Below are 19,758 nucleotides of genomic sequence, written 5' to 3' on the forward strand. Positions count from 1 at the left end.
AATATGATGGAACTTTTTGCAAATGCAGATAGATCGCACGACTTCTTGCCTACGAGCAACTAAAACAAGACTATTGCAATACAAAACAGCAAAGTACTTGTCTCCACAAGGGGATTTCGTCAAAGACGGAGAGCAATCGCCTTGCACCTTTAAGGTTCAACCCCCTGTGACTCTTCTGTGCTGTGTGCAACCTTGACCTAACAGTTTTTGCACTATTAAAGGGTGCAAAAAAATATATATAGACAAGAGTAAATCTAAATTAAAAGAGCATTTCTGACGAAAATTACGTCCGTACCTGGATAAGCCACAGGGTTTCACACTGTGACAGCCTCTTTTAAAGACATGTCGTTGGCAAATCACCTTTACATTTTCACATTTGTGGTGGTGGTGGCAGGTCCGATCTATGACGGTGTCTGCAAATTATCTGAGCAAGAGAACTTAAAGCAGCTGCATAATGCTTTTGTGAAGGCGAGCTCGGCCGCCAACTGTTTCGTAAATGCTGTGTTAGCCGAAGAACAATCCGAGAATGAAGAGATGAGGATGAAATTTTTTAATACGGTCTCAAAGATGAGCGATGACGAAGTTGGTGTTGTTATACATGAATTTCTGTTATTATTGAGGACAAACTAAAAAGTCCATTGTGGTCCGATCGGCAAGAATATAGAAATATGATGGAACTTTTGCAAATGCAGATAGATCTCGCGACTTCTTGCCTACGAGCAACTAAAACAAGACTCGTGCAATACAAAACAGCAAAGTACTTGTCTCCACAAGGGGATTTCGTCAAAGACGGCGAGCAATCGCCTTGCACCTTTAAGGTTCAACCCCCTGTGACTCTTCTGTGCTGTGTGCAACCTTGACCTAACAGTTTTTGCACTATTAAAGGGTGAAAAAATATATATAGACAAGAGTAAATCTAAATAAAAGAGCATTTCTGACGAAAAATACGTCCGTACCTGGATAAGCAACAGGGTTTCACACTGTGACAGCCTCTTTTAAAGACATGTCGTTGGCAAATCACCTTTACATTTTCACATTTGTGGTGATGGTGGCAGGTCCGATCTATGACGGTGTCTGCAAATTACCTGAGCAAGAGATCTTGAAGCAGCTGCATAATGCTTTTGTGAAGGCGAGCTCGGCCGCCAACTGTTTCGTAAATGCTGTGTTAGCCGAAGAACAATCCGAGAATGAAGAGATGAGGATGAAATTTTTTTAATACGGTCTCAAAGATGAGCGATGACGAAGTTGGTGTTGTTATACATGAATTTCTGTTATGGATAGAGGACAAACTAAAAAGTCTCTTGTGGTCCGATCGGCAAGAATATAGAAATATGATGGAACTTTTGCAAATGCAGATAGATCGCGCGACTTCTTGCCTACGAGCAACTAAAACAAGACTCGTGCAATACAAAACAGCAAAGTACTTGTCTCCACAAGGGGATTTCGTCAAAGATGGCGAGCAATCGCCTTGCACCTTTAAGGTTCAACCCCCTGTGACTCTTCTGTGCTGTGTGCAACCTTGACCTAACAGTTTTTGCGCTATTAAAGGGTGCAAAAAAAATATATATATAGACAAGAGTAGATCTAAATAAAAGAGCATTTCTGACGAGAATTACGTCCGTGCCTGGATAAGCCACAGGGTTTCACACTGTGACAGCCTCTTTTAAAGACATGTCGTTGGCAAATCACCTTTACATTTTCACATTTGTGGTGGTGGTGGCAGGTCCCATCTATGACGGTGTCTGCAAATTACCTGAGCAAGAGAACTTAAAGCAGCTGCATAATGCTTTTGTGAAGGCGATCTCGGCCGCCAACTGTTTCGTAAATGCTGTGTTAGCCGAAGAACAATCCGAGAATGAAGAGATGAGGATGAAATTTTTTAATACGGTCTCAAAGATGAGCGATGACGAAGTTGGTGTTGTTATACATGAATTTCTGTTATGGATAGAGGACAAACTAAAAAGTCTCTTGTGGTCCGATCGGCAAGAATATAGAAATATGATGGAACTTTTGCAAATGCAGATAGATCGCACGACTTCTTGCTTACGAGCAACTAAAACAAGACTCATGCAATACAAAACAGCAAAGTACTTGTCTCCACAAGGGGATTTCGTCAAAGACGGCGAGCAATCGCCTTGCACCTTTAAAGTCGCGTACAGCAAGATAATCAGAATCCTTCTGCTGGCCGAACAAATGATCGCTAATGCAGAGACAAAGCAAAAGTACTGAAGAAGGCGAGCGGTGAAGCAGCGCGGGCGTCAAAAACAGGTCTCTGATTTTGTTGCTCATCTTTATGTTTTTAATTTTCTTTTTTTTTACTGCTTTTATTTTGTCAATGAAGCTTCAATAAATTCTGGTGTCAAAGGCGATTACTGTGCGGTGAATGTTTTATTTTGTTTTTTTACTTTTCTTTCGAGAGTTTTTCAAACACAACAGAACTGGGATGTGCGCGGCGCATATATATAACATTCGTTCACATACGGTCCTCGTGGAGCCTATGGCTCGGCCACATTACTTTTTTTTTTATAGCGTAAAAGATCTTTTGCTGTTGCTAAAATCATGAACTATATTTTGCCCTTACATCTTGAGGTGGGTGGCAAGGAGAAAGAATGAACAAGCGTGTGCTCTCATTACCAGAGGAAATCTCTGTCTCCTTCCCATTCAAAACTGTTTTACAATGTTTTTTTCGGTCCCCCCCGCCTGTTCGTGTGAGTCTCAGTACATTCGCCTTTCTCCTCAGGGTTTAGCACACAGCTCCATCTACCCTGTCAGATGATTGTCCTCTGTATCTCAGTACATTCGGCAGTTCTCAGTGTTCAGCACACAGATGTCTCTGCCCTGTCTGCTGCACAGTCATCTGATTTTCATGTGTGCCTCAGTTCATCCGCCTTTCTCCTCAATATTAAGCACACAGCTTGTTGTGTCCTGTCAGCTGAAAGTTCCTGTGTGTCTCACACATTGGCAGTTCTCCTCAATCTGTAGCACACACCTCCGATGATTGTCCTGTGTGTCTTAGTACATCCGCAGTTCTCCTCAGGGTTTAGCACACAGCTCCTTCTGCCCTGTCAGATGGTTGTCCTGTGTGTCTTAGTACTTCCGCGGTTCTCCTCAGGGTTTAGCACACAGCTCCTTCTGCCCTGTCAGATGATTGTCCTGTGTGTCTTAGTACATCCGCAGTTCTCCTCAGGGTTTAGCACACAGCTCCTTCTGCCCTGTCAGATGGTTGTCCTGTGTGTCTTAGTACTTCCGCGGATCTCCTCAGTGTTTAGCACACAGCTCCTTCTGCCCTGTCAGCTGATTGTCCTGTGTGTCTCACACATCCGCGGTTCTCCTCAGTGTTTAGCACACAGCTCCTTCTGCCCTGTCAGATGAACATTCCTGTATGTCGCAGTAACACCAGCAGTTTTTCCCAGTGTTTAGCAGACAGCTCCGTCTACCCTTTCAGCTGGTTGTCCTCGGTGTCTCAGTACATGGACAGTTCTCAGTGTTCAGCACACAGATGCTTCTGCCCGGTCTGCTAATATTCCGTGTGCGTCTCGGTACATCAGCAGATCTCCTCAGTGTTTAGCACACCACTCCTTCCGCTCTGTCAGAAGATACTTCTTATTTTACACAGTAACATTGGTAGTTCTCTGTTTTTGGCACACGCTTCCTTCTCCCATTTTCTGCTGATAGTTCCTGTGTGTCTAAAAACTTTGGCAGTTCTCTCCAGTGTTTAGCACACAGCTGGTTCTGCCCCGTCAGCTGAATGTCCCATGGGTCTCAGTACATCGGCATTTTCTCAGTGTTTAGCACACAGCTCCTTCTGTCCTCTCAGTGGAAAGTTCCTGTGTTTCTCAGTAACACTGGTAATTCTCCATTTTTAGCACTTTCTTCCTTCTCCCTTGTCAGCGGATAGTTCTTGTATGTCTGAAAATCAACTGCTGTTCTCCTCAGTGATTAACAAACAGCTCCTTCTGCCCTGTCCGCTGATAACTACTATATGTCTCAGTACATGAACAATTTTAATCAGTGTTTAGCACACAGCTCCTTTTGCCCCATCAAGTGACTGTCCTGTGTGTGTCTGTATATCGGCAGTCCTCATTGTTTAGCACACAGCTCCTTCTTCCCTGTCTGCTGATACATACTGTGTGTCTCAGTAGATCTGCAGATCTCCTAAGTGTTTACCACACGGCTCCTTTTGTTCTGTCTGCTGATATTTCCTGTTTCGCCACAGCCCAACTATCAGTATTTGGTTAGTATTTTTTCTCACTAGTCGGAGACAAAACCAGGAGTGGAGCTCCTTCTGCCCTGTCAGCAGCTTGTACTCTCTTTCAGTGCTTAACACAGCTCATTTTCCCCTGTCAGATGATTGTCCTGTGGGTCTCACACATCGTCATTCTCCTCAGGGTTTAGCAAATGGCTCCTTCTGTTCTGTCAGATGATTGTTCTGTTTTCCTCAGTACATCGGCAGTTCTCTTCAGGGTTTACCACACAGCTCCTTCTGCCCTGTCAGATGATTGTCCTGTGTGTCTCACACATCGGCAGTTCTCCTCAGGGTTTAGCACACAGCTCCTTCTGCCCTGTCAGCAGCTTATACTCTCTTTCAGTACATTGGCAGTTTTCGTCAACGTTTCGCACAAAGTTTCTTCTGCCCAGTCAGCTAATAGATCACACTAGACCTCCAGCAGCTTGGATTGTAACCTCTCCACTCTTCCTCCAGACTCTGGGACCTTGTGGAGTGTGTCAATGACTGCCTTCTGGACATCTGTCAAGTCAGCAGTCTTCCCCATGATTGTGGAGGCTACTGAAAGGACTAAGGGACCTTTTTAACTGCTTCAGAAGTCTTTTGCTGGTGTTTTTTGTTTATTATTCTAATCTACTGTGATAATGACTTTTGTGTTTTCATTGGCTGTAAGCCATAATCATCAACATTAACAGAAATAAACACTTGAAATAGATCCCTCTGTGTGTAATGACTCTATATAATAGATCCCTCTGTGTGTAATGACTCTATATAATAGATCCCTCTGTTTGTAATGACTCTATATAATATAGGAGTTTCATTTTTGGTATTGAAGAACTGAAATAAATTAACTTTTTGATGATATTCTAATTTTGTGAGATGCACTTGTATGTATCTTTTGTTTGCAGATTGTAACTTTTGCTTTTGTCAGACTAATTCTTCTCGTCAGACATCTTTTGGTTCGTTCTTCACTGTAAATATGTGTCACTAATGTCCTGAAGGCAGAGAATGACTTGTGTAGATGAGAAGTAAACGATATGAGCCGGGCGCAGCACCCAGCATGTACAGCGTAGTGGTAGTGCTCCTGCCCTACATGCCGGTGACACGGGTTCGAATCCTGAGCTGTACTTATTGCTGGGAGCTGAGAGAATCAACGACATCTACATATCTACAACAAATCATCGCTGTTAATACCTGCCTGTAACTTATTATTTGACGCCTTTGAGCTTCTGTGTTTCCAAGTTTGTCTGAAAAACTAAAAACGAGCAAGAAAAATGTCTGAAGCAAAGGAAACTCAAGACAAACCATGTTTGCTGTGCACCATCAAGTGTGAATGTCTGCTCTGGAGAGTGAGATATGGCTCTGCTGGAGAGTATATAAGGGCCAATATGGAGCCCAGTCATCAGCAGAAGCCGTACAGTCCTGGGCTGTATGGACCGTATGTTCTGACTTCAATATCTATCGGGAACTGCGGTGAAAAGAACGATAAAGCTTCTGCCTTTCATGGAAACATTGAGGATTTGAGTCCTGGCGTTGCTGCGTTAAGCACAGAGACCATACTGAGCCCATAGTGACAGCACAGAGCACACCGGTACTGGTAACGATCGCTCCGATCACTGGGAGACACAACTTTCCATCAATATCATCTCTGACTTCTCTCAGATTGTAAAGCCAAAAAATTGACATAAGGAAACAAAGACAAAGTCTGACATGACATTCGCCAAAATACTGTTCATTGTGGTATCTGTGACCGGTCTGGAGCAGAACGACAAATGCAGATTACCTCCGACAGAATTCTTAACACGGCTGTACGACGCCGTCAGTGGCCGATCTGCTGCAATCTCTGTATGTGACAATGAGCGACCTGACAAATTGGAAAGGTTTATTCATAATCTCTCGAAGAAGAAACCTGAGAAAGTCTATGTCGCTCTCTATGAAGTTCTGACCCAGATCGCTTCACTTTATGACAATGAACCCACTTTGTTCCAGTACGACCTCCAGGAAAATGAGAACTTAAGAGACGTCTTACAGATGCACATAGACGCCCTAACTCCTTGTCTACAAAGCAGCCAAAATAAAACTCGTCTTCAGGAGAAAATAATCGCTGGCTTTACCCGATTAATAGAAAAGCTGAAGAGTGAGAATCTGTCATCTCGTGGCTGTGAGACCGGTGACATTTCTGCTCAGATTAGAAGAATCATTCACCAGACTGAGAAACTGAACTCGGAGCTGAAGAAGCGCGGCCATAACTGGGCACCATCCAACCCATGACTCCGTTGTGCCGCGCTCCTGTCTGGAGATCCGCTGTCCTGTGCTACATGATGCCCAATGGTTCACAGCCAGACGACAATCTGCACTTCTACTGTCCAAAAATAAAAAGGATATTATTACTTTTATTACATTACATTCCAAACTGAACATTTTTGCGAGAAATCAAAAACTGTTTTTTCCTCTTTTTCTAAAAGTGTTTGACGAGTTCTGCTCTGACAGTATAATTCTGCAGTTTGTGTTGTTTGCTCCTCTCCTGAGATCAGTTCTCCTCTTATATATGGAGATTTTTGTATCATTTGTTTGCAGATTGTAACTTTACTCCAATAAAGAAAATGTCAAACATTTAGTTTTGTCAGACTAATTCTTCTCGTCAGACATGTTGCACTATCCTCCGGCAGCGGCGACTGAGCGGGGTCAGGAAGTGTCTTGTAAACAGAACTCCTCCAGGGGAGGAGTCCTGAGGAGATAATTTGCATATTCCCACTGCATTTTGGGGTAAGTGAAGAGTCTCCGCGAGCTCAAAGAACACTGGATTTTGGCTGTTGGAGCTGAAAAGAGGACATCGGTAAACCAGGGGAGGAGTCCTGAGGAGATAATTTGCATATTCCCACTGCATTTTGGGGTAAGTGAAGAGTCTCCGCGAGCTCAAAGAACACTGGATTTTGGCTGTTGGAGCTGAAAAGAGGACATCGGTAAACCAGGGGAGGAGTCCTGAGGAGATAATTTGCATATTCCCACTGCATTTTGGGGTAAGTGAAGAGTCTCCGCGAGCTCAAAGAACACTGGATTTTGGCTGTTGGAGCTGAAAAGAGGACATCGGTAAACCGCGCGCCTACCGGCGCGCGCATTTTGAAGCTTTTTTTTTAAGCTTTTTTCACTGTTTTCAGAACATTAACAATAAGAACATGGAAGAGTCCAGGAGCCATTTGGTGAGCTGCATATCCTGCTACATGTTCACAGACTTGCCAGTGGAAAAGCCAGACTTCACATGCCAGAAATGCAAGCTTGTGTCCCTGTTGGAGGAAAAGTTGCGAAATCTAGAAGAGAGGTTAACTACCTTGAAAATCATTAAGGAAGGTGAAGAGTTCTTAGACAGAGCAGAATTATCTCTTCATGATTCAGAAAGAGAAGAAATTCGAACTGCACCTGACGAAACAGAGGAATGGAAGCATGTGACCCACAGAAGCAGGAGGATCGAGAGGCAGTCAGCACCCATACTGCTCAGGAACCAGTACCAGGCTCTCACACAGGAGAACCATGAAGAAATACAGCAAGATAAGACTTTGCCAGCAATGAATGACCTTGTAAGCCCTCAGAATCCTCCTGGATGGAGAAAGAAGAATGTTGTGAAGAAAAAACGGAGAGTGGTGGTCATGGGGGATTCCCTGTTAAGAGGAACAGAGGCCGCTATCTGCAGACCAGACATAACCTCAAGAGAAATGTGCTGTCTTCCAGGAGCAAAAATTAAAGATGTGTCTGACAGGATATCAAGACTCTTCAGACCTACAGATCACTACCCATTCCTGCTAATACATGTGGGGACAAATGACACCGCAAGAAAGGACCTGGCAACCATCTGCAGTGACTTTGAAGACTTAGGCAAGAAAGTGAAAGAATTGGGAGCGCAGGTGGTCTTCTCATCCATCCTCCCAGTGGATGGCCATGGAACAATGAGGTGGAATAAGATTCTACAGGTGAACAACTGGCTACGTCGATGGTGCCGTCAACAAGGATTTGGATTTCTGGATCACGGAATGAATTACCTATACGATGGACTACTTGCTAGAGATGGGGTGCACCTTACGAAGACTGGAAAACATGTATTTGGAAGTCGCCTTGCTACACTCATCAGAAGAGCTTTAAACTAGAACAATGTGGGAAGGGAAGCAAAAGGCCAGAAAAAGCCATACAGCTGACAAATACTATTGAGATCTCTGCTACTGGAAGTGGAAAAGAAGAACAAAGACAAAAAAATCTAAATAATAAAAATATGGGAGGAAGAGAAACCAATCACAAACTAAAATGTTTTTATACAAATGCACAAAGCATGGGCAACAAACAAGGAGAATTGGAACTACTAATGCAGGAAAAGGAATATGATGTCATTGGAATCACTGAAACTTGGTGGGACGATACACATGATTGGAATAAAAGGCTAAAAGGATACAACTTATTTGCAAGAAACAGACTTGATAAACGAGGAGGAGGTGTTGCATTGTATGTTAGAAAAGCGTATATCTGCACAGAGATTGAAGCTTCAGAGACTGGGAGTTCTGTGGAAACTGTTTGGGTAAGAATACAAGGAGAGAACAACGGAAAGGACACCATTGTAGGCATTTACTACAGGCCACCTGGGCAAGCTGAAGATATGGATGAACTCTTTATGTATCAAATGACCAAGTTCTCCAAAAAATATGACGTAGTGGTCATGGGAGATTTCAACTATCCAGACATTTGTTGGGAATCTCTCTCAAGTAAAACTAACAGGTCAAGCAAATTCTTATCCTCTCTTGCTGACAACTTTATCTTCCAAAAGGTAGGGGAGAAAACAAGGGGATCTGCTACTTTGGATCTAATCCTTATAAACAGGGAGGAAATGGTTGAGGAGGTAAAGGTGGCTGGGACCCTAGGAGGCAGCGATCATGCTATTATAGAATTTTGGATAACTAGAGGAGGAAGACATGTGAAGACTCAAACTTCAAGGTTAGATTTTAGAAAGGCAGATTTTAAGAGACTCAGAAAGAGAATAGGAGGGATCCAATGGCTGGATGTCCTTAAGGACAAAAATGTCCAGGAAGGATGGGAAATTTTTAAAAATGAGATTCTCAAAGCACAATCGTTAACAATCCCGAAAAGTAGGAAGAATGGGAAGCATTTAAGGAAACCAGGATGGATGAACACAGAACTTAAACACATGCTAAAAAGAAAGAAAGAAATGTTTATTAAATGGAAAGAGGGAGGCATATCTAAAGAAGATTATAATGCAGTCTGCAGATCCTGCAGGGCACGTATCAGGTTAGCTAAAGCTGACAATGAATTAAGGCTTGCAAGAGATGTCAAAAGCAATAAAAAAGGATTTTGGGGGTATGTCAAAAGTAAAAGAAAAGTCAAAGATGCTATAGGATTTTTACAGGATGAAAATGGAGAAATGGTAAGAGAGGATGTTGAGAAGGCCGAACTTTTTAATTCCTATTTTGCATCTGTTTTCTCTCAGAAAGAAAATGTAACATCAACTGATCTTCACTGTCCTTTTAAAGGAATAGAGGAATCCAAGTTATCAGTAAACAGAAAGATTGTGAGGGAATATTTAGCTAACATAAATGAGTTCAAGTCTCCAGGTCCAGATGAATTACACCCCAGAGTACTGAAGGAGATTGTAGAAGAAATTTTAGAACCACTCTCCATAATCTTTGAAAATTCTTGGAGAACAGGAGAAGTCCCAGAAGACTGGAGAAGAGCAAATGTTGTTCCTATCTTCAAAAAGGGGAAGAAGGTGGACCCAGGGAACTATAGGCCGGTGAGTCTGACTTCTATACCAGGAAAGATCTTTGAACAAATTATTAAACAACATGTATGTAAGTACATGGATAAGAATGAAGTGATTAACCAGAGTCAGCATGGGTTTGTAACTAACAAGTCATGTCAGACTAACTTAATTTCCTTCTATGACAGAATCACTGACTGGGTGGATCAGGGAAATGCTGTAGATATAGTATATCTTGACTTCAGCAAAGCATTTGACAAAGTATCTCACATCATCCTTATTGAAAAAATGACCAAGTATGCAATGGACCAGGCAACTGTTAGGTGGATTCATAACTGGCTTAGTGATCGGACTCAAAGGGTGGTTGTAAATGGCTTCACATCCAGCTGGATGAATGTCTCAAGTGGGGTACCACAGGGCTCCGTCCTGGGACCTGTATTGTTCAACATCTTTATCAATGATTTAGATGAAGGAATTGAGGGTAAACTGATTAAATTTGCTGATGACACAAAGCTAGGAGGGATAGCTAATACTAGAGAAGAGAGAGAGAGGATTCAAAAAGACCTAAATAAACTGGAGCAGTGGGCAGCAACCAACAGAATGGTTTTTAACCGGGAAAAATGCAAAGTACTACATCTGGGCAATAAAAATGAAAAAAGCATATACAGAATGGGAGGAATAGAGCTAAGCAACAGTACATGTGAAAAAGACTTAGGTATACTAATAGATCATAGACTGAACATGAGTCAACAGTGTGATGCAGCAGCAAAAAAGGCAAATACAATTCTGGGATGTATTAACAGAAGCATACAGTCTAGATCACGTGAAGTCATTATCGGTCTTTACTCCTCTTTGGTCAGACCTCATCTGGAATACTGTGTACAGTTTTGGGCACCACATTTTAAAAAAGACATCGACAAACTGGAGCAAGTTCAGAGAAGAGCGACCAGAATGGTGACTGGTCTGCAAACCATGTCCTATGAGGAACGGTTGCAGGATTTGGGAATGTTTAGCTTGCAAAAAAGAAGACTGAGAGGAGACTTAATAGCTGTCTACAAATATGTCAAGGGCTGTCACATTGTAGAAGGATCATCTTTATTCTCATTTGCACAAGGAAAGACTAGAAGCAATGGGATGAAACTAAATGGGAGGAGACACAGATTAGATATTAGAAAAAACTTTTTGACAGTTAGGGTGATTAATGAGTGGAACAGGCTGCCACGAGAGGTGGTGAGTTCCCCTTCAATGGACGTCTTCAAACAGAGGCTGGACAGACATCTGTCTGAGATGATCTAGTGAATCCTGCTTTGAGCAGGGGGTTGGACCAGATGACCCAGGAGGTCCCTTCCAACTCTACCATTCTATGATTCTATGATTCTATGATTCTATGATTTCTGCAGATCTACGGCAGCTCATAGGCTGAGAGGACAGGTAAGGGGAAGAGCGTGTGATGTTTCCTATAGGGGAAGGTCTTCTGCTGTATGAATGGTAGTGAGCGCTGCTACATTACACACAGGTAACACCTCAACCGCGCAGGTGACGTCAGCAGCAGGTACGGCGGAGAGGTCGTGTTCTGCGCTCATCTGGATGACAGACAGTGGAAGATCTTGTTTATCAAGAGCAAAAAAAGTCTGAAGTGAATAAAACTCCACACAAACCATGTCTGGAGTGAATGTCAGCTCTGGATAGTGAGATGTGACTCTCCCTGAGATTATATAGGGGACAATATAGAGCCCAGCTATCAGCATTAGCCGTACAGCTCTATACTGAATGTGCCGTATCTTCTGCTCTGATTCCCACATTCATCGGAAGCCGCTGTGAGAAAACTACAAAATACTGATAAAGTTTCTGCTCTTTGTAGAAATATTGACAATTCGAGTCCCGGCTGATTTCCTCCAGCAGAATTCTATCCTCGGCCGTCCGGCGCCTTCAGGTCACATCTACGAAAATCACCGACTGCAGCAATAACCACCCGGAATATAGAAGAAATGTGAGGACAACGTCTCCCGGATGAGTAATGAGGACGTCTGTGTCGTTAACTATGAAGCTCTAAACCAGATAACACATTAGTTTTACGTTGCACAAAGTGTGTTTTGCTACAATCTCCATAAAGGTGAAACTTAAGACAAGTTTTACAGATGCACAAAGATTCCCGACCTTTTTGCAAGAAATCAAAGACTGATTTTTTTTTCTCTTTTTTCTCCAAGTGACCGACGAGTTCTGCTCTGACATCGTGTAATTCTGCAGTTTGTGTTGCGCTGTTTGCTCCTCTCCTAAGATCAGTTCTCCTCTATATATGGAGATTTACAGGTGCATCTCATAAAATTAGAATATCATCAAAAAGTTAATTTATTTCAGTTCTTCAATACAAAAAGTGACACTCCTATATTATATAGAGTCATTACACACAGAGGTTTTGGAATACACTATGACGTCATCCAGGTATAAAAGTACCGTCTCAAAATTCCGGTGTCCCAGGCAGCACTCCATGAGTCTCTGAAACGTCCCCGGTGCATTGCATAACCCAAATGGCATGCTATTGAATTCGCATAGGCCCATTGGTGTTGTGAATGCTGTTTTCTCCCTGTCTTCTTCTGCAACGGAGACCTGCCAATACTCCACTAATGTGGAGAAATACTTAGCAGTCTTTAGCGTTGTATGGACTGGTTATTCGTTTTTCCCATTTTTCCTGGTTATTGTAAACTTTATTTTTGAGACTCTGTTCAAATTACAAAATATAAATGTTATGTTATCTTTATTTAAAAAAAAAAAATGTTTCAGTCCCGGAGGACAGAAGTTAACTAGGGGGGAATGTGGCACCCCTGCGGGGGATTACCACAGGATCCATAGGTGCAGGGAGAGATGTACACTTGGGCACACACAACACCTTCCACCCCAGGTCTGAGGGGAGGAGTCAGTTTCCAGGGAGACAGCAAAAGCGGCAGTTAGTCTTGTGAGGGATGAAGGAGGAGAGACAGAGAGCTGTTGGCTGAGGACGAGTTAAGCCCTGAACTAGGAAACAGGTCTGTGTTCTGAAGCGCCCTAGAGAGAGGGACAGAGGCTAGAAGGAGAAAGAAAGAGATAAAACGATTATCCCTTTAGCTCACCCGGACACCGGAGTCCGAGATTGCTATTAATTCAGGAATAGCATAGAAAACCCGGACAGATCAGGAGGATCTACTCCCCCTGAAGAAGAAGGGGAAAGAGTTGCCAAACTTGACAAAGTATAGGACCAGGGGCCCAGAAATAAAATTGGTAGCCCAAAGGAAAGGTCCTCATTGTCAGTTGTGGAGAAGGACCCCAAAGAAAGTAAAAGGTGGCACGTTCAGCTTAAGGCAGGACTGATCCCATACAACGCACACAGTGTTAGAGGAGGCCTCACAAATCTCCAGAGTGAACATCTCTACCTGCACCGAAAACCTGGTTACCCTCCTGAACTGTACCTGTTACCGGACATCAGTAAAAGAAAGGTACTGAAACAAAGACTTAATGTGTGTGTGTGCCTACTGTGACATTACTGCCTATAGCGTTCGTACAAGCCGTATGCCGATCACCTCAGCAACCATACACAGCACTGGTAACCGATTTTACCAGTTACCACAGGAGGCGTCAGGACACAATACTCCCATCATCCTCACCCCAATCCCTTTACTGATGGTCCAGGGCACGGAACCGGGAACCGACCAACCGTGATCCCCACAGAAGTAACCCATCCATCCAGGTATCCGAGTACCCCTACCCTGTCGACCGACTCAGTAACTTTACTCCAATAAAGAAAATTTGTCAAACATTTAGTTTTGTCAGACTAATTCTTCTCTATTCAAAAAAACACTGCACAGCTGTTTAAAGTGGTGCACGAGTAGGGGCCAAACCAGTACTGTACTGAAAATAACCTCGGCACTCAATGGATATGAAAGAATAGGATTTTTTATTGTAATTCATGCAGTCCAACCAGAAAAATAAACGTTTCGGTCACAATTGACCTTCATCAGTATTGCTGCAAAATACAAGTAATGCAGTACAAAAATAAATTTCTACAAAATAATACATTTGAACATTAACAAACTGAACTTAATGGGATAGGATGGGAAAAAAGGGAAAGGGGATAGGAGAGGGTGTAGGGTGCTGCCTATAATCGCGAAGGCAAAGCTACAAAGAACTAGGGAGGACATACCAGACTGCCAATGAAAATGTGCGTGGTTGAACGGCCCGGACAGTAAGTCTCTAAGGCTGCCTGAAAGTATACAAATGCCAAGGTGAGGAATAACATTGGACTGGCTGTTCAACAGAGTCTGAAAGGGAAGCAGGGAGTACTATACCTGTATGGTGACTTGGATATGGCTTGGGCTACGCGGTATCCCCCGCTGGTAGAGAGCGCTGCCATGCAGTGTGGAGGGCGTTAGTATATATAGGGAGGTAGGGGAGCAAAGCTAATTGAATGATACGCTGCAGAGCGCGCTGGCGCGGAAGCGGAAATGACGTCACCGGATGTGACGATATGAATGAGACGTGCGGTCCAGAAGCTTGCGTTCCACGCAAGAGGAAGTAACTATCTATGGGATCCAGGTGATCTGTGCGTGCGCTGCCACCATGGAAACGGAGAAGGGGACTGGATAGGAGGGCAGGAACAGAGGGCAGGGATCTCTATGAGGGAAAAAAACAGAGAATGAATAAATGCACACCAATCCTGACACATATTGTAAAACATAGTACAATGATGTTAACATATGATAATATGAGAATAATCCAGCAGTTGTGGAACATTTTTTGAGAGTAAAACAGCAATCATGGAGCATTATATTAGGGTATTCCCTCCCTGTAACTATAACGCCTGGACGGATCCCAGAGAAGCTGGATATGAGAACAAAATTATATGTGAAGAAAGGTACTATGCATGATGGATAGAAACAGTCTTTTTATATAAAGGCTGATAAATCGTATTCCCTATTAAGGCCTTTAGGGGTTCTGGATTCCAACTCGTGGATCCAGAAAGCTTCTCTTTGTTTGAGGAGTCTAATCCGATCGCCGCCTCTGCGTGGTGGTGGTACCTGTTCCAGGACTTGGAACTTTAATTGTGATATATTGTGTCCTTTTGTGATAAAATGGTGAGGAATGGGTAGTAGCATGTTTTTACATCTTATGGTGGATTTGTGTTTAGAGATACGGTCTTTTACCGACTGCGTGGTTTCGCCAATGTAAATCATGCCACAAGGGCATTTAATGAGATAGACCACAAATGAACTGTCGCACGTAAAATAGTCTTTGATTGTATATCTCTTGCCTGTCTGAGGATGGAAAACGGAATTGCCTTTTAGGATATTATTGCATTGGCGGCATTGAAGGCATGGGAATGTGCCTGTTTTTGGGTTTTGGAGAAAACGTTGTGTCTGGCCTGTTTTACTACTACCAATATCCGCACGTACTAGCGCATCTTTGATGTTGGGAGCTGTTTTGAAGCAGGGCATAAAAGGTTGTTTGAATGAGGGTATGGTAGGATACGCTTCTTGTAGTAAATTCCAATGTTTTTTGATAGTTTTATGGAGGAGATAAGCATATGGATGGAACGTATGGACAAAGGGAACACTTTCCTTTTTGTCCGTTGCTGCACCCCTGATGGGGTCCCCAACTTTAGTTTGGAGAATGGAGGATGGGTAGCCCCGTTCTCTGAATTTAGATTGCATCTCTTGGAGTCTTAAAGCTCTAGTGTCTGGATCTGTAACAATGCGTTCAACCCTTTTGAACTGGAATCTGGGGATGGATCAATTCATGGGTTTGGGATGATTGCTGGTGAAATGTAGTAAACCGTTTCGATAGGTGGGTTTACGAAAGAGATCCGTGCTTAGGTGCCCTTCGGTGTCTTTAAACACCAAGGCGTCAAGGAAACTGATCTTAAATCTGTCCTGGGTCATAGTGAAACCATATAGTTCTTAGTAAGAACTAACGTGAGTAGCTCAATGGAGAGGTCTATTAGAAAGGGGCCTTTCTAATGGCGCTTAAGGGTTTGAGACAAGTGCCCCCTGACGCACTGTTAGTCACGTTTGATGTCAGAAACCTATACACATCTATACCACATGACACCGGCATAGAAACAGTCAAAACCCTTATGACTGATTCTTCAACAGATCCACGAGTAATAGACCTCTCCATTGAGCTACTCACGTTAGTTCTTACTATTTTCTGTTCCAGGACACCTATTATCTCCAGACCAGGGGCACCGCGATGGGCTCCAATGTGGCCCCCCCTTATGCAAACTGTTACATGGCAACCTTTGAAAACCGTATAGTCTACTCACACCCATTATTTCAGGCACATTCTGTCATATGGAAAAGATTAATTGATGACATTTTTTGCATTTGGGATGGTCCATTGGAGTCCCTCGAGCTGTTTCACACATTCCTCAATTCTGCTTGGCCTGATCTTGGTTTCACTATGACCCAGGACAGATTTAAGATCAGTTTCCTTGACACCTTGGTGTTTAAAGACACCGAAGGGCACCTAAGCACGGATCTCTTTCGGAAACCCACCGATCGAAACGGTTTACTACATTTCACCAGCAATCATCCCAAACCCATGAATTGATCCATCCCCAGATCCCAGTTCAAAAGGGTTGAACGTATTGTTACAGATCCAGACACTAGAGCTTTAAGACTCCAAGAGATGAAATCTAAATTCAGAGAACGGGGCTACCCATCCTCCATTCTCCAAACTAAAATTGGGGACCCCATCAGGGGTGCAGCAACGGACAAAAAGGAAAGTGTTCACTTTGTCCATACGTTCCATCCATATGCTTATCTCCTCCATAAAACTATCAAAAAACATTGGAATTTACTACAAGAAGCGTATCCTACCATACCCTCATTCAAACAACCTTTTATGCCCTGCTTCAAAACAGCTCCCAACATCAAAGATGCGCTAGTACGTGCGGATATTGGTAGTAGTAAAACAGGCCAGACACAACGTTTTCTCCAAAACCCAAAAACAGGCACATTCCCGTGCCTTCAATGCCGCCAATGCAATAATATCCTAAAAGGCAATTCCGTTTTCCATCCTCAGACAGGCAAGAGATATACAATCAAAGACTATTTTACGTGCGACAGTTCATTTGTGGTCTATCTCATTAAATGCCCTTGTGGCATGATTTACATTGGCGAAACCATGCAGTCGGTAAAAGACCGTATCTCTAAACACAAATCCACCATAAGATGTAAAAACATGCTACTACCCATTCCTCACCATTTTATCACAAAAGGACACAATATATCACAATTAAAGTTCCAAGTCCTGGAACAGGTACCACCACCACGCAGAGGCGGCGATCGGATTAGACTCCTCAAACAAAGAGAAGCTTTCTGGATCCACGAGTTGGAATCCAGAACCCCTAAAGGCCTTAATAGGGAATACGATTTATCAGCCTTTATATAAAAAGACTGTTTCTATCCATCATGCATAGTACCTTTCTTCACATATAATTTTGTTCTCATATCCAGCTTCTCTGGGATCCGTCCAGGCGTTATAGTTACAGGGAGGGAATACCCTAATATAATGCTCCATGATTGCTGTTTTACTCTCAAAAAATGTTCCACAACTGCTGGATTATTCTCATATTATCATATGTTAACATCATTGTACTATGTTTTACAATATGTGTCAGGATTGGTGTGCATTTATTCATTCTCTGTTTTTTTCCCTCATAGAGATCCCTGCCCTCTGTTCCTGCCCTCCTATCCAGTCCCCTTCTCCGTTTCCATGGTGGCAGCGCACGCACAGATCACCTGGATCCCATAGATAGTTACTTCCTCTTGCGTGGAACGCAAGCTTCTGGACCGCACGTCTCATTCATATCGTCACATCCGGTGACGTCATTTCCGCTTCCGCGCCAGCGCGCTCTGCAGCGTATCATTCAATTAGCTTTGCTCCCCTACCTCCCTATATATACTAACGCCCTCCACACTGCATGGCAGCGCTCTCTACCAGCGGGGGATACCGCGTAGCCCAAGCCATATCCAAGTCACCATACAGGTATAGTACTCCCTGCTTCCCTTTCAGACTCTGTTGAACAGCCAGTCCAATGTTATTCCTCACCTTGGCATTTGTATACTTTCAGGCAGCCTTAGAGACTTACTGTCCGGGCCGTTCAACCACGCACATTTTCATTGGCAGTCTGGTATGTCCTCCCTAGTTCTTTGTAGCTTTGCCTTCGCGATTATAGGCAGCACCCTACACCCTCTCCTATCCCCTTTCCCTTTTTTCCCATCCTATCCCATTAAGTTCAGTTTGTTAATGTTCAAATGTATTATTTTGTAGAAATTTATTTTTGTACTGCATTACTTGTATTTTGCAGCAATACTGATGAAGGTCAATTGTGACCGAAACGTTTATTTTTCTGGTTGGACTGCATGAATTACAATAAAAAATCCTATTCTTTCATATCCATTGAGTGCCGAGGTTATTTTCAGACTAATTCTTCTCGTCAGACATGTTGCACTAACCTCCGGCAGCGGCGACTGAGCGGTGTCAGGAAGTGTCTTGTAGACAGAACATTTCTGCAGATCTACGGCAGCTCATAGGCTGAGAGGACAGGTAAGGGGAAGAGCGTGTGATGTTTCCTATAGGGGAAGGTCTTCTGCTGTATGAATGGTAGTGAGCGCTGCTACATTACACACAGGTAACACCTCAACCGCGCAGGTGACGTCAGCAGCAGGTACGGCGGAGAGGTCGTGTTCTGCGCTCATCTGGATGACAGACAGTGGAAGATCTTGTTTATCAAGAGCAAAAAAAGTCTGAAGTGAATAAAACTCTACACAAACTATGTCTGGAGTGAATGTCAGCTCTGGATAGTGAGATGTGACTCTCCCGGAGATTATATAGGGGACAATATAGAGCCCAGCTATCAGCATTACCCGTACAGCTCTATACTGAATGTGCCGTATCTTCTGCTCTGATTCCCACATTCATCGGAAGCCGCTCTGAGAAAACTACAAAATACTGATAAAGTTTCTGCTCTTTGTAGAAATATTGACAATTCGAGTCCCGGCTGATTTCCTCCAGCAGAATTCTATCCTCGGCCGTCCGGCGCTTTCAGGTCACATCTACGAAAATCACCGACTGCAGCAATAACCACCCGGAATATAGAAGAAATGTGAGGACAACGTCTCCCGGATGAGTAATGAGGACGTCTGTGTCGTTAACTATGAAGCTCTAAACCAGGTAACACATTAGTTTTACGTTGCACAAAGTGTGTTTTGCTACAATCTCCATAAAGGTGAAACTTAAGACAAGTTTTACAGATGCACAAAGATTCCCGACCTTTTTGCAAGAAATCAAGGACTGATTTTTTTGTGCTGTTTTTTCTCCAAGTGACCGACGAGTTCTGCTCTGACATCGTGTAATTCTGCAGTTTGTGTTGCGCTGTTTGCTCCTCTCTTGAGATCAGTTCTCCTCTATATATGGAGATTTACAAGTGCATCTCACAAAATTAGAATATCATCAAAAAGTTAATTTATTTCAGTTCTTCAATACAAAAAGTGACACTCCTATATTATATAGAGTCATTACACACAGGGATCTATTATATAGAGTCATTACACACAGAGGGATCTATTATATAGAGTCATTACACACAGAGGGATCTATTATATAGAGTCATTACACACAGAGGGATCTATTATATAGAGTCATTACACACAGAGGGATCTATTATATAGAGTCATTACACACAGAGTGATCTATTTCAAGTGTTTATTTCTGTTAATGTTGATGATTATGGCTTACAGCCAAT

The sequence above is a fragment of the Phyllobates terribilis genome, unplaced genomic scaffold, assembly GCF_046119375.1.
Source record: "Phyllobates terribilis strain yellow unplaced genomic scaffold, ASM4611937v1 Scaffold_1__5_contigs__length_1240528914, whole genome shotgun sequence".
Classification (NCBI taxonomy): Eukaryota; Metazoa; Chordata; class Amphibia; order Anura; family Dendrobatidae; genus Phyllobates; species Phyllobates terribilis.